Raw genomic sequence first — 16,689 nt, forward strand, 5'->3', positions numbered from 1 at the left:
AAACCCAACATTTCAGACAATTTTGCCCCCAGATCTCACAAAGTCATTCATATTTTCCTCTTTACATTCATCAAAAACTTCAAACTAAAGTCATTTCTAATTGACTGAACTCTTTTGTTCCTTTCTAGCTACCTGTGCTTCTCCTAATAGTAATGTCCGCTATTGTCATGTAACCCTTACTGCCCCTCCATAATTATGTTCTTTGCTACTATAGTGGTCACAAGTCCCCCACTGCACAAAATCATCTACTTCTCCATTACCTGCCCTGGGCTGCAACACAACACTACGTACCTTGCCCACCACAAATTCATGTTTCTAGTGGCAAACAGGATCTTCATGTTGCTTTAAAAGCTCTTTAGTAATGTTTTACTGATCATTTTTTCCTGAGTTGTAAATCTTCATTTATTTTTCTCATTCTTAGCAGATATCCCCTCCTCCTATTCTCTCAAGATGGAAGAGCCCTCTGACACACTTTCCTCAACCAGTTTTAGTTGTTTATCCTTGAAACAGAAAAAAGAGTCTTTTTTCTCCCTGCATGCTTTACTTCCAATTCTAATGTTCTTATTGTATTTCTTTCAGTGCTCTCTGAATACCTAAACTTTCAAATTTTCTGTTGATGATATCTCCATGTAAAGTGAATGTCAGTTCCTGATTGGTGTCTGGTGTTGACTCAATAACCCTATTTCCTGTAACAACCTCTTCCATGGAGTATTAGTGTCACATAAACAGATGAGTAAATGCATTTGTGAAGCATGTGGAGTTTTATATTGACTATGACCAAAGACAGCTACAGATAAAACAGTCCTGCTGAACTTCTAAGTTCCTATGCTAATAAGTTCTATTAATGTTTTTAGAGAGGAATCAAATTCTTCTTCAAGTAGTCTTATCTTTATGAACTTCAGGAATTCCTCCCCCAAAACTCCTTCCACATAATCTTTTAACATGTTGTTCTATCTCTCACTGAAGTTTATCTCATTTTCATTTGAATTTTAGAAATTGTGTCTTATCTTGAAAAGACGCAGTTACTAAGGCAACTAAGAAAGATGCACGAGCAGCAAGACCTTTGCACTACTTTTAGTGATAACTGGGTTCCAGCTCCTTGCTGCAGTAAGTGTGAACCCACAGAAAAAGCATTTCATCACCTAGAATCTTACTTAAAAAGCAGAATTTCATAACCTACCCCAGAGACAAACAAGGTAAGAATATTCATTTTAATAAAAATCTCCAGGCGATTCATCTGTACGTTAATGTTCGAGAAGCACTGATCAAGTTCTTCTCACTCTTGTAGTGGTAAAAATGAAAAAAAAATTCTACAAGTCTGTCATGTACTTTGCCTGTTTTGTCTTTTCCCAAATTCATCTCAACTTACACTCTCATAAATTTATTGGCTTATCTATTTTTATTTCTGCGAACCAGTTTTGATTGCTTTTCTGTTTCTGATATAATTAAATTTTCTGATCACTACTGCTTACTCAATTTCTGAACAGTTATAGTCAGCACATTTTCTTACCATTCACAAATTAATCCTATACCAATGATTACCACCCATTATTATATTTTGCTAAGTGTCTCCTAAATTACAATCCATAGACAGAAAAATCACAAATAATTGCTAAATACAATTTTGAAATATACAAAAATAAAATTGATTTATAGGGAACAAATGAATATCTCTCAAATAAAGAACAAAGACTAGAATCCAGTCTCTAAAATCCTCACGATTTCTTATTAATTGTCTAGTTTTGCTTTATTCTCTTCCATGTGCCTATAGCACGGGATCTCAACCTTGGCTGCACAAGAGAACCACCTGGGGAGCTTTAAACATACAGACTCCTGAGTGCCAAACCCACAGGCTCCAATTTAGTCTAGGGTATGGCCTAGGCAATGGGATTTCTAAAGGCTCCCCAGATTATACTAATATGCAAATAAGGTAGAGAACCACTGTTCCATACACTGCTCAAATTTAATGTGTAAAAAACATCATTTGGCAATTATTTAATGTAAAATCTGATATAGTATGCCTGGAGCAGTGCCTAAATTTTCACATTTTAAACAAGCTCCTAGAGAAAGTGAATGCTGCTTGTTCTAGGACCACACTTCAATGAAAAGAAAGCTTTATCGTATTTGATAATATAAATCATCTAGTCTGGGAGGAAGGATTTCTGAATGCAAAATATCCAGGTTCCCCTGTAATCTTTGATTCCTTCCCTATATTTTTATAGGATTTTGTTGCTTTACACATTTCTTAAATTTGTCCAGCATCTAAGTGTAAATCTATAGCCCTTCCCTTTTTAAAATAAAATGTTTACAACTATCCCCTTCACATGCAGGATTCTGTTCATTTTTCCCCCCAGTCTCTATAATTTTCTAGGATAACAACATCTCAAACGTATTAATTGTGACAATCTCCTAACTGATTTCTCTACCTCATCCCTTGCCTTCATTGATGACATAGCCTACTTCATCTACAATTCTCATCATATTTTTTAATTTCTAAAAATATTTTAATAATTCACTATATGATATAAAATAAAATTGGATAAATACATTATCAACTACATAAAATGTATACACACCATTATTTCATTTAAATAGAAAGACATTCTTTTAAAGACTAGCATATGCTATTTGTAATAGTTACACCTTAAGTAGGAGGACATAGAACTGTTGAAAATAAATAGATGGAAACAAGAAACAAGAGCAGTGAAGCTATATTCATATCAGAGTTAATACAGTTAAATACAAAAACTCTCAATAAAAAGGTAGACTTAATATGGATGAGTCAATCCACATGAAATATATTAAAATTAACGAAATCTCTGTTTTAAATAAGACAGTCTCAAAATATTTAATCAAAAATTGACAGAACTGGAAGAAACAGACAAATTCATGATTATGATGGCATATTTTAACACATCTAACAGTAATTGTAAAGTACTGAAACAAAATTATTAAACTAACTTCCACTTGTGATTTGAATAATTTTAAGATTATTGATTTGTAAAGCAAACATAGTAACCATGTATTATTTTGAAACAAAAGAAAGTAATTTAAATATTAAAAAGCAAAATTTAATTTCTAGAAAATATTAATACAACTGATAAAACTCAAGCAAGGATAGAAAAATCTTCCTGCAAATAAAATTCTATGCCCAGATGGCTTCATATGTGAATTTATCAAACCTATCTATAAAAAAGAAATGATGATATCTATAAAGTTATATTAAAAATACTGAATAAAAATATACTTAACAAGTTTTAGGAGGTTATCATAACTCTCATACCAAAACCTAATAAGAATACTACTAATATCAAAAGTGCAGATTAACAATTGAAAGATACAAAAATGTGCGCTAAATATTAATATGTTGAATACAATATTATCACTATTTGTTGTTTAGTCCAGGGATTCAAGGTAGGCATGTCATTAGAAAACAAATAACCTGATTAGACTATGGACAATGTGGTGAACACTTTTCAGAATTTCACATGCAAATGCCTACAGGTTCATGAAACATGCCCAGCATCATTAGTCACTAGAGAAATGCAAATTGAAGCCACAATGAGATGTCACCTCATACCAGTTAGAATGGCTATTCTCAAAAAGATGAAAGATAATAAGTGTTGGCAAGAAGGCAGGAAAAAGGGACTCCTTGGACACTGTTAGTGGGAATATAAATTAGTTTGTCCATTGTGGAAAATGGTATGGAGGTTCCTCAAAATCTAAACTTAGAACTACAATATAATCCAGCGATTGCTCTTCTGAGAATATATCCAAATGAATAGATATCAACATGCCTACGGGATTTTTGCACTCCCACATTGATTGTAGCATTATTCACAATAGGCAATATATAGAACCAACCTAAGTTTCCATCAACAGATGAATAGATACAGAAAATGTGGTATATTCAGGCATACCTCAGAGATATTTTGGGTGTGGTTCCAGACCACTACAATGAAGTGGATATCACATAAAGCAAGTCTCATGAACACTTTTTGATTGCCCACTGCATATACTTTTATTTACACTATACTGTATGTAGTCTATTAAGTGTAATAGCATTATGTAACAGTATTATGTCCAGGAGTAGAATACACGTCCTTTAGTTAAAAAAATACTTTGTTGTTAAAAATGCTAACAATAACCTGATCTTTCAGAGAGTCATAGGTGTTTTGCTGGTGGAGGGTCTGCCTTGACTGTGATGTCTGCAGACTGATCAGGGAAGTAGCTGCTGAAGGGTAAAGTGACTGTGGCAATTTCTTGAACTAAGACAATAATGTATTTTGCCACATCATTTGGCTCTTGGGATTTACAAAATATTTCTCTGTAATATGTAATGCTGCTTAATAAAATTTTACCAACAGAACTTCTTTCAAAGTTGGAATCAATGCTCTCAAACCTTGCCACTGCTTTATCAACTAAGTTTATGTAACATTCTGTATCCATTGTCATTTCAACAATGTTCACAGCATCTTCATCAGAGTACTTTTCATCTGAAAAGACCATCTTCTTTGCTCATCCATAAGAAACATCCCCTCATCCATTCAAGTTTTATCATGAGATCGCAGCAATTTAGTCACATCTTCAGGCTCCACTTATTCTAGTTCTCCTGCTATTGCCATCACATCTTCAGTTACTTCCTCCACTGAAATCTTGTACCCCTCAAAGTTGTCCATGAAAGTCGGAATCAAAACTCCAAATGTCTGTCAAAGTTATATTTTGGCCTCCTTCAATGAATCATTAATGTTTTTAATGACATATAGAATGGTGAGTGTTTTCCAGAAGCTTTTAAATTTACTTTGCCCAGATACATCAGAGAAATCACTATCTATGGCAGCAACAGTCTTATGAAATACAGTTCTTAAATAATAACGAAGTTTGAAATTACTCGTTGATCCATGAATTGCATGTTGTTGTTAGCAGGCATGGAAATCACATTAATCTCCTTGTACATCTCTATGAGAGCTCTTGGGTTACTAGGTGTACTGTCAATGAGCAGCAATATTTTGAAAGGAATCCTTTTTCCTGAGCAGTAGGTGTGAATACTGGGCTTGAAATATTCAGTAATCCATGCTTAAACAAATGTGATACAATCCAGGCTTTGGTGTTCCATTTATAGAGTATAGGCAGAGTAGATGTAGCATAATTCTTAACGGTTTCAGGATTTGCAGAATGATAACTAAGCACTGGCTTGAACTTCAAGTCACCAGCTGCATTAGCTCTCAACAAGAGATTCAGCCTGTCCTTTGAAAAACTGAAGGCAGGCATTGACTTCTCCTCTTTCACTATGAAAGTCCAAGATGACCTCTTTTTCCAATAGAAGGTAGTTTTGTCTACATTGAAAATCTGCTATTTAGTGTAGCCACTTTAATTCAATATCTTGCCTAGGTCCTCTGAATAACTTGTCTAGGCCTTCTACAGCAAGACTTTGGCTTCATCTTGCACTTTTATGTTATGGAGACGGAGACACCTTCTTTCCTTAAGCCTCATGAGCAAATCTCTGTTAGCTTCAAAATTCTCTTCTGCAGCCTCTTTATCTCTCTCAGTCTTCATAGAATTGACATGAGTTAGGGCTTTGCTCTGGATTAGGCTTTGGTTTAAGAATGTGCTGTGGCTGGTTTCATTTTCTGTCTGAACCACTAAAAGTTTCTCCATATCAGCAATATGGTTGTTGTGCTTTTTCATTATTTGTGTGTTCAGTAGAGTAGCACTTTTAATTTCCTTCAATAACTTTTGTATTTACAACTGAGCTATTTGGTGCAAGAGGTCTAGCTGTTGGCCTATTTCAGCTTTCAACATGCCTTTTTTACTAAGCTTAATCATTTCTAGTTTTTGGTTTATAGTGAGAGACATGGGACTTTTCTCTCACTCAAACACTTAGTGGGCATTGTAGAGTTATTAATTGGCCTCATCTTGTACGGGAATGTTTTTGGTTCCCCAAAACAATTACAGTAGTAACATCAAATATCATTGACCACAGATTCCCATAACAGACACAACAATAATGAAAAGTTTGAAATATTGTAAGAATTACCAAAATGTGACACAGAGAAATGAAGTAACACATACTATTGGAAAAAATGGCACTAATAGACTTGCCTGACACAGAGTTGCCACAAACCTTCAATTTTTAAAAAGCAATATCTGTGAAACACAGCAAAATAAAATGCAATACATACAAGGTATGCCCATATACAGAAAAGGATACCACTCAGTCTTAAAAAACAACAAAATTTTGTTATTTGGGACAACATGGATGAATCTAGAGAACACTATGCATAGTTAAATAAGGAAGGCACAGAAAGAAAAATACTGCACAATTTGTAGAATTTATATATATAATCTAAAAACAGTAGGATTCATATAAAGAGAGAGTAGAATTATGGTTACTAGAGGATGAGCGCTTGGGGAGCAAGGGACTGAGGTGTTATTGGTCAAAAGATACAAAGTTTCAGCTTAATGGAAGGAATAAATTTTGAGATTTACACAGCAGTGTGAGTACATTCAATGATAACATATTGTATGATTCAAAACAACTAACAGTAAATTTCAAATGTATCTCCACAAAAAATATCAAGTAAATGAGATGATGTATATGTTCATAGCATTTATTAAATCACTCCACATTGTACACATATGTAAAACATTAAATTAAACTACATGTCAATTAAAATAATAAAATTGGTATATTTCATTGTATTAATAAGCAAAAAGCATATACAAACATCTCAATAGCTGTAGAAAAAAATTGCCAAAATTAAGACTCAAACATGATAGAATATCTCAGCAACTACTATTTAAAGAAAATCCTTAAGTCTGGTAAAGGGAATTGAAGTGGTCTGCAACTCATAAAGGGCTAACATTAAACCAGTGGAGAACACTGAACACTTTCTCCCCAAGATGTAAACAAAGCGAGCATTTATTCTTTCCATTTTTAATCAACAGTATATGGAAGTCTAAGCAAGACAAACGAAGTGAGACAAAGAAAAGTTATAAAGATCAGAAAAGAAGAAAAAAGAGTTATTATTCTCAGAAAACATGACAATGGCATTCAAAAAAACCTTTATAAAACTTAACAAAAAGTCACAGAATACAAAGTTAATATGTAAAAATCAATACCATTTCAATACATGTTAAAGGAACAATTGGAAGATGAAATTTAAATATAACTTCAATAACAGCAAAGAAAAAAGTCCACAAAAAATTTAATAAAATATATACAAAATCACTACATTCAAATGTCCAAAACATTGTTGAGTTAAAATAAAACATACCTAATTAAATGCAGAAACATAACATGTAGTTTGGAGTTTACAAAATACGTTGAGTAAAATGTATGCCAAAGAAAGGTGCTATAATAAAAGCAAGTGGAAGACTCTATATTGTTAACCTATGTTTTAAACTATCTTTTATGCCAACAGCAATATATAACTTCAATGCATTCTCATTCAAAATTCAGGCAGGGTTTATTATAGAAACTGCCAAACTGATTTTTCAAAGTTATACTGAAATGCAAATGACCTAAGAGACAGAACAACTTTCAAAAATATTTAGACAACATTTAAAACACTTGCACTAGTTGATCTCAAGACTTACTCTAAACTTAAATAATCAAGATTGTATAGTGTTTGAATAAGAATATAAAAATTCATCCATGAAATAGGAAATTAAGTCCACAAATAAATGCACACACATATAGTTAACTGACTTTTAACGAAGTTACCAAAAGCAACTGAATGAGGAAATAAAATTTATATGACACATATTATGGTTCCAGTGGATATCTAAAGAAAAAAAATACACTTTAACCTGTAGATAACTCTACACTGAGAAGCTTGTTTGATGTATATCACAGAACTAAACATGAAAGCTACAATAATAATGATCATAGAAGAAAAAAATTGAAGAGCTTTTCCATTTTAGAAATAGACAAATATTTCTTAAAGAGAAGACAAAAACCACAATTTGCACTGTGAAAATTGAGAAAAGAAAAAATTGATACACTGTCTTTACCAAGTTAAAACATATGCTTTTCAAAAGCATCATTAAGAAAATTAAAAGGCTCGTAACCATTTAGAAGAAAATGTCTACTATATATATCTTTCATGAGGGGTACATACCCAGAAGCTATAAAGGACTCACATAAAGCTACAATAAAAGTAAACAAAAGAAAACAAAAAAGACAACATTTCTTCCAAGAATAGCTAAATTGTAAAGAAAAATAATGACAAATAATTACAAATATTGGCAATGATGCGGAGCAAGTAACACTTTTGTACAAGTTGGGAGTGTAAAGTGTCATAGGTACCTTGAAAAATAATTACCAGTTTCTTACAAATTTTAATATACATCTACCCTATATTCAACATTTCTACTCCCAGGTGTTTGCCCAAGACAACTGAAACATATATACATGAAATGATTGGAGAAAATATGTTCACATCAATCTTATCCACAAGAAGTCTTTCTTGAAAAATAACACAAATATCCATTGACATAAGAATGGGTAAAGAACTGTGGCATAATAACACCATGGAACATTACCTAGCAATGAAAAGCAGCAAAATACTGATATATACACTAATATTGATGAAACTCAAAAACATTGATGATTATTCATATGAAATTCAAAACTAGGCAAAAACAAAGCAAAACTAAACCACAGTGTTAGATATCAGAAAGTATTAGTCTCTGGGAATAGTAAGGAATGGGGATAATCTGGAAAGTGGAATAAGGAAACTGAAAATATGAAATTGTTCTATATGTTGTATAGTGTGGTGGTTAAATAAAGTACACAATTGTTAAAAAATCGCCAAACTCACCATTTAAGATCTATGTATTTTAACGTCTATAAAATACACTCAAAATTGTTAAATGTTACATATAAATTGTATATGTATACGTATATATGCAATTGCACCAATAACATAAACACTCTTTTCAAATACATATGGGAATTTTAGCAAGCTTGACCAGTGATGGACCTCTAAGTATCATTAAGCATTGAAATCATAAACAGTTTGTTTTCTGACAACCATAAAGTTGAGTTAGAAATAATAAGATATAACTAAAAGTTCCAAATATACATGTATATAATTCATAGGTAAAATATGATAGCCTGATGAAAGTTAGAAAATATTTTGACATGAATCCCGATGAAAATTTAAATTATATGGAATAGATATCAATTAATTGTATGAGGAAGTTTGTAGTTTAAAAGCACATGTCAGAATAGAAAATGATTTTAAAATCCACTATTTAAGTATAAAGCTGAAAAAAAAGTTGAAAGTAAATTAAGCCTAAAATGAGGCAGAAGAAAGTGCATAAAGACAAAATTTAACAAAATCAAAAATAAATGCTCAACAGAGAAAAGAGCAAACTCAAAATATGTCTCTACAAACAGACATACTATTGATTAAATGCATAAAACACAGGAAGAATAAAAGAGAAACAGCATAAGTGTTTCTCTTTTACTCTGTGTCAGGAATGAAAATTGGCTTATCACTAATAAGCCTAAAAATATTAAAAATATAAACAAGAGTTCATACAAAATATGAGCAATCAAATGAAAAAGATAAAATGTTTAAATAATAAAACTTACACAGTTTGATGTAAGGGTAAATAAACAATCTGGATGTCTTTTACTTATTTTTTCTCAATGAATTGCTCCAGTTACAATCTCCAATACAGTGCTAAATTAAAGAGAAAGAGTGGACTTTTCAATATTTTACCTGATTTGGAGGGAAACTATTCTTTCACCAACAGATATAAATTTAGCTGTGGGTTTTTCATAGATGTCCTTTATTAGGTTAAGCAAATTCCCTTCTATTCTTTATTTGGTGAAGGTCTTTATCCTGAAATGACATTAGATTTATCCTAATTTATTTTCACTTTTTTTGAGACAAAGTCTTGCTCTGTCACCTAGGTCAGAGTGCAGTAGTGAGATCTCAGCTCACTGCAACCTCCACCTCCCAGGGGCACAAGTGATTTTTCATGCCTCAGCCTCCTGAGTAGCTGGGACACCACCATGCCTGGCGAATTTTGTATTTTTAGTAGAGATGATGTTTCATCATCTTAGCCAGGCTGATCTTGAACTCCTGGCCTCAAGAGATCCACCCGTCTTGACCTCCCAAAGTGCTGGGATTAATTTCAGGTGTAAGCCAGTGCACCTGGCCAAAATGTTTCTTTATTTACTTTTGTATTTATTGAGATGGTCATTTTTTTTCTTTTAATTATGCATGCCTGCGATGAATAGGACTTTGTTATGAAGTACAATCTTTGCAAAATATTGCTGTTTTGGTTTGCAAGTGCTGTGTTCAAGATTTTGGCATCTGTATTCATAAAGGAGAGTTTAAAATTTATTTACTTGTAATGTTTTTGTTTGGTTTTGGTATGAGGGTAATTGTGGCATCCTATTTTGAAAAGAGAGTTTGTAAAAAGTTAGCATTCATAATTATTTCAATGTTTTCATAGTTCAAAAGTGTATTATTAGGGACCTAGGCCTTTTGGTGGGTAATTTTAAACATACTAATTTTGTCATTTTACTTGTTATAAGCTTAATTAGATTTTCATTTCATCCTGAGTCAATTGTAATGATTTTGTCTTTCTACGAATTTATTTATTTCATCTAAATCATTTAATGTTTTGCATAAGCTTTTCACAGCATTCTTTTTAAAAATTTCTGTAAGATCAGTAGTGATTTTCTCTGTTTTGTTTCTGTCTTTCTGTAATCGAATTCATGATTTCTTTTTATTGGTCAATAAAGTGAAAGATTACCAAATTTTGGTTTCGCTGTGTTTGTCTATTGTTTTTCTGTTTTCTATTTTATTTATTTATACTTTGCTTTCAGTATGACTTCCCAACTATTTGCTGTGTTTAATACGCTCTTCTCCTAGCTCCCTAAGGAACAAATTTAAGTTATTGATTTGAGAGCTTTCTTCCTTTTAGAATTCATTGTCATTATTATTACTTATTTATTATTATTATTATTGTTATAATTTTAGAGATGGGTTCTCACTCTGTTGCCCAAACTGCAGTGCAATGGTGAGATCTCAGCTCGGTGCAGCCTCAACCTCCTAGGGTCAAGTGATCCTCCCACCTCAGCCTCCTAAGTAGCTGCGACTATAACTAAAGGCATACATCCAAACACCCAGTTTTTATTTTTCTTCTTTTCTTTGCATGGGGGGTAGAAATAGGGTCTTACCATGCTGCCCAAAATGGTGCTTGACTGCTGGACTCAATAGATCCTTTTGCCTCGGTCACTGACAGTGCTGGAATTACAGACATAAGACATAAGTCCATACAGACTGTGCTTGGCTTCTTTAAATGTAGGCATTTCCAGGTCTACATTCACCTCTGAGCATTGTTCACTGCTTTAGCTGCATCTCATAAATTTTGGTATCCTTTGTTTTTGTTTTTTTCCTATTCATCTCAAATCATGTCTTAATTTTCCTCATTTTTTTTCTTTGACCCATTGGTAATTTAGAATTGTTTGGTTTTATTTTTGTGTATCTGAACTTCACAAATTTCATCCAGTTGATGATTTATCATTTAATTACATTGTTATTAGGAAATATATTTTGTAGAACTTCAATCCTTTTAAATTTACTAATTTATTTTAATTTTTTATTTTAATTTTGTGGGTACCAAGTAGGTATATATATTTATGGGGTACATGAGATATTTTGATACAGGCATACAATGTATAATAATCACATCAGGGTAAATAAGGTATCCAGCACCTAAAGCATTTTTCCTTTCTTTGTGTTACAAATAATCCAACTATACTCTCTTAGTTGTTTTTAAATGTACAATACAGTATTATTGACTATAGTCACCTCATTATGCTATCAAACAGTAGATCTTATTCCTATCTAATTATATTTTTGTATCCACAGAACATCCCCACATACCCACCCACCAACTACCTTTCCCGGGCTCTGGTAACCATTATTCTACTGGTTATCTCGATGTGTTCAACTATTAATTTTTAGCTCTCACAAATAAGTGAAGAAATGTAAACTTTGTCTTTCTGCACCTGGCTTACCTCATTCGACATAATAATCTTCAGGTCCAACCATGTTGTTGCAAATGACAAGATTTCATTATTTTTAAAAACTGAATAATATATGCTTTTCTTATTTTTTAAAATTTCTTCTAAAAAATGGGGATACATGTACAGACAGTGCAAGTTTTTTACATAGATATATGTGTGCTATAGTGGTTTGCTGTATCTATTAACCCATCCTCTAAGTTCCCTCTGTTCAAACCCCAACCCCCAGCAGGCCACAGATTGTGTTGTTCCCCTCTCTCTGTCCATGTGTTATGAGTGAGAACATGTGTTAGGTTTTCTTTTCCTTTGTTAGTTTGCTGAGGATGATGACTTCCAGTTTCACCCATGTCCCTACAAAGGACATGATCTCATTGCTTTCTATGGCTTCAAGGTATTCCGTGGTGTATATGTATCACATTTTCTTTATCCAGTCTATCATTGATGGGCTTTGGATTGGTTCCATGTCTTTGCTATTGTTAACAGTGCTGCAATAAACATACGTGTGCATATGTCTTTATAATAGAATGATTTATATTCCCTTGGTTGTATAACAAATAATGAGATTGCTGGATCAAATGGTCTTTCTGGTTCTAGATCCTTGAGAAATCGCATTACTGTCTTCCACAATGGTTGAACTAATTTACTTTACCACCAACAGTGTAAAAGTGTTCTTATTTCTCCACAGCCTCACCAGTATCTATTGTTTCCTGAGTTTTTAATAATTGCCATTCTGACTGTAGTGAGATGGTATCTCATTGTGGTTTTGATTTGCATTTCTCTGATGATCAATGATGTTGAGCTTTCATTCATGTGGTTGTTGGCCGCATAAATGTCTTCTTTTGAGAAGTGTCTGTTCATATCCTTTGACCATTTTTTGATGGTTTTTTTATTGTAAATATGTTTAAGTTCCTTGTAAAGTGTGGATATTAGACCTTTGCCAGATGGGTAAATTGAAAAAAATTTCTCCCATTCTGTAGGTTGCCTGTTCACTCTGATGTGCTGGTACCATTCCTTCTGAAACTATTCCAAACAACTGAAAAGGAGGGACTCCTCCCTAACTCATTTTATGAAGCCAGCATCATCTTGATACAAAAACTGGGAAGAGACACAACAAAAAAAGAAAACTTCAGACCAATATCCCTGATGAACTTCAATGGGAAAATCCTCAGTAAAATACTGGCAAACTGAATCTAGCAGCACATCAAAAAACTTGCCCCCACAAACAATTGAACTTCATCCCTGGNGTTTTTTTATTGTAAATATGTTTAAGTTCCTTGTAAAGTGTGGATATTAGACCTTTGCCAGATGGGTAAATTGAAAAAAATTTCTCCCATTCTGTAGGTTGCCTGTTCACTCTGATGTGCTGGTACCATTCCTTCTGAAACTATTCCAAACAACTGAAAAGGAGGGACTCCTCCCTAACTCATTTTATGAAGCCAGCATCATCTTGATACAAAACTGGGAAGAGACACAACAAAAAAAGAAAACTTCAGACCAATATCCCTGATGAACTTCAATGGGAAAATCCTCAGTAAAATACTGGCAAACTGAATCTAGCAGCACATCAAAAAACTTGCCCCCACAAACAATTGAACTTCATCCCTGGGATGCAGGACTGCTTCAACATATGGAAATCATTAAATGCAATCCATCACACAAACAGAACCAATTACAAAAATCACATTATTACCTTGGGAGATGCAGAAAATGCCTTTGATAAAATTCACCATCCCTTCATGTTAAAAAACTCTCAGTAAAGTAGGTATTCATGGAACATATCTCAACATAATAACTATTTATGACAAACCCACAGCCAATAACATATTGAATGGGCAAAAGTGGGAAACATTCCCTTTGAAAACTGGTACAAGACAAGGATGCCCTCTCTCATGACTCCTATTCAACATAGTATTAGAAGTTCTGGCCAGGGCAATCAGGCAAGAGAAAGAAGTAAAGGGTATTCAAATAGGAATAGAGGAAGTCAAGTTGTCTCTGTTTGCAGATGACATGATTTTATATTTAGGAAACCCCATTACATCAGCCCCAAAACTTCTTGAACTAATAAGCAACTTCAGCAGTCTCAGGATTCAGAATCAATGTGCAAAAATCACAAGCATTCCTTTACACCAACAATAGGCAAGCAGAGAGCCAAATCATGAATGAACTCAATTTACAATTGCTACAAAGAGAATAAAATACCTAGGAATACAGCTAATGAGGGATATGAAGGCCCTCTTCAAGGAGAACTACAAACCCCTGCTCAAGGAAATAAGAGCGGACACAAATGAATGCAAAAATATTCCATCCTCATGTTTAGGACGAATCAGTATCATGAAAATGGTCATACTGTCCAGAGTGATTTATGATTCAATGCTATTTCCATAAAACAACCATTGATATTCTTCACAGAATTAGAAAAAACCATTTTAAATTTTTTATGGACTCAAAGAAGACCCCATATAGCCAGGACACTCCTAAGCAAAAGGAACAAAACTGGAGGCATCACACTACCTAACTTTGAACTATACTACAAGGCTACAGTAACCAAAGCAGCATGGTAGTGGTACCAAAAACAGATATATGGACTAATGGAGCAGTACAGAAACCTCAGAAATAATACCACACATCTAATACCATACAGGGTAAGGATTCCTGTATTTAAGGGAGATTCAATGAATTTCATGTAAAAATAGAAAGATATTTTGATTGAAAGTGATAAAGGTTAAAGGTTATAACTTTTTAAAACTTGAGCCCATGAAACGGGTACATAACACATTTAAAAAAATGTTATTTTATTGATTCTAATAGTCTAGTTCTGAAAGATGTCTGAGTACTCAGACATTAGATGAAATCAAATAACTAAAAACATCATCACTACTCCTAAGATGTTAAATTAAATTAAGTTAATTAAAAGTTAAGTATAATTTCCAGTCCAATGCCATTAGATATCTAGTTGAAGTACACAGAGAAGTATATACCAGAAAGAAGGCATTTAAACTTTGTTATCAAAAAAGAATAGAATTTTAATAAATAAAGAGAAGAAGGAATGGTATCTTACACATGAGACACAAAGGAACCTAAGGGAGAAATCAAACACAACTTTGACACTTCAAAAAAGAAGGTAATAAAAATAGCTAATAAATCAGAGTACTCCCTAATGCCAATTGTATTTCTAAAGTATGTTACACGTGTTATTCTATCTTAATCCTAACATCTAGTGAGGTAAGAAGGAATGCTTATTATTCCAATTTAAAAAATAAACAGAAGGAGGAATCTAAGACAGGAATATTTGCCCTAAATCACCTATATTCAGTATTTGAATATAAATTAAACTTCCAGCTTATGGAAAGATAACTATTAAGAATCAGGTAAATAAGTATGGGTAGACCTTGAACATGGTTAGATGCTTAGTAAATAGGTTTTGAATCAAGATTTGGCTATGAAATATTTGATCTAATGGGTGGGCACAGTGGCTCACGTCTGTAATTCCAGCACTGTGGGAGGTCAAGGTGGGCAGATAACCTGAGGTCAGGAGTTCAAGGCCAGCCTGGCCAACATGGTGAAACCTTGTCTCTACTGAAAATACAAAATTAGCCCGGCATGGTGGTGTGCACCTGTAATCCCAGCTACTCTGGAGGCTGAGGCAGGAGAATCACTTGAACCCAGGAGGTGGAGGTTGCGGTGAGCCGAAATAGTGCCATTGCACTCCAGCCTGGGCAATAAGAGGAAACTCCGCAAAATAAATAAATAAATAAATAAATAAATAAATAAATAAATAAATAAAAAATAAAAATCTCCTCCACACCCACACAATGGTGAGCTATTGGAAGTTCTTGAACTTGGAAGTGATACTACAAAGTGATATTTCAAGATTTAATTAACCACTTTGTTTGAAAAGAGGTGAATTGTTCAAAGTGGTACTGCAATGAAAATAAAGATTAATTGCTTGATGAGAGATTGGAGTGAACAAATAAGGATGAAAAGCTTAAATAGCTAGTAAGATGTCAGAGCAACAAACAGATTGTTAGGAATGGGGTAAAATATTTTAAAGAAGAAAATATCAGTGTGTTCCCCTTCACTTTTAGATTAAGTTAATTATTAGTTTCCAATTGACATTATATTTAGATTTTAGGAAGAAAAGTCCATATTCTCGTCTTAGACGATTATGATATTGAGAACTTAATTTCTTTTTAAACTATAAAATGCCTTGATAATATTAATTTCTTTTCATGACTTTGTACAGTACACAAAGTGGCATTCTATTTTCAAAGAATTCTCATATTAGAAAATAAATTTCCTTTACAAGGATAACTTTTGCTGTCTAATAATAAATTAGAAGAAAATTAAATATTAATATTATATTCTAAATATTAATGGATACTCTAAAATAGATGTTAATATATCTTAGTTTGAAATTTCACGTTCTATTTTGCTAACATTGTTGTCCTCAAAGAAAAGTCAGTTCAAGGCTTTTACAAAATAATAAAACAGAAGCTCTTAAAAGTGAAATAGAACATATAAGAAATAATAGTGTAATGTAATAGAATTCATCATCAAGGGAATAATGGCTGGAAGTTAAAAAATAGAAAATTTAGTGTGTTTTCTCCTACTACTTTGCTTTCCAACATTAGCAA

At 33.0% G+C, this 16,689-nt stretch overlaps 1 protein-coding gene across 4 annotated transcripts in view; it reads right to left on the bottom strand.

Annotated features, from left to right (window-relative positions):
* Positions 1-16,689, bottom strand: part of LRFN5 (leucine rich repeat and fibronectin type III domain containing 5) — a 297,077-nt gene that overhangs the window by 213,975 nt on the left and 66,413 nt on the right. Inside the window, exon 1 of one of the 4 annotated variants that reach the window (XM_017889708.1) lies at positions 11,207-11,264. The exons of the other annotated variants lie outside the window; for them this stretch is intronic. The gene's annotated coding sequence lies outside the window, so the exon portion shown is untranslated. Of the gene's footprint in view, positions 1-11,206; positions 11,265-16,689 lie in introns of those variants that run through there. 4 annotated transcript variants of the gene reach the window in all.

This window comes from Rhinopithecus bieti, unplaced genomic scaffold (assembly GCF_001698545.2).
Source record: "Rhinopithecus bieti isolate Rb0 unplaced genomic scaffold, ASM169854v2 scaffold_15572, whole genome shotgun sequence".
Lineage (NCBI taxonomy): Eukaryota > Metazoa > Chordata > Mammalia > Primates > Cercopithecidae > Rhinopithecus > Rhinopithecus bieti.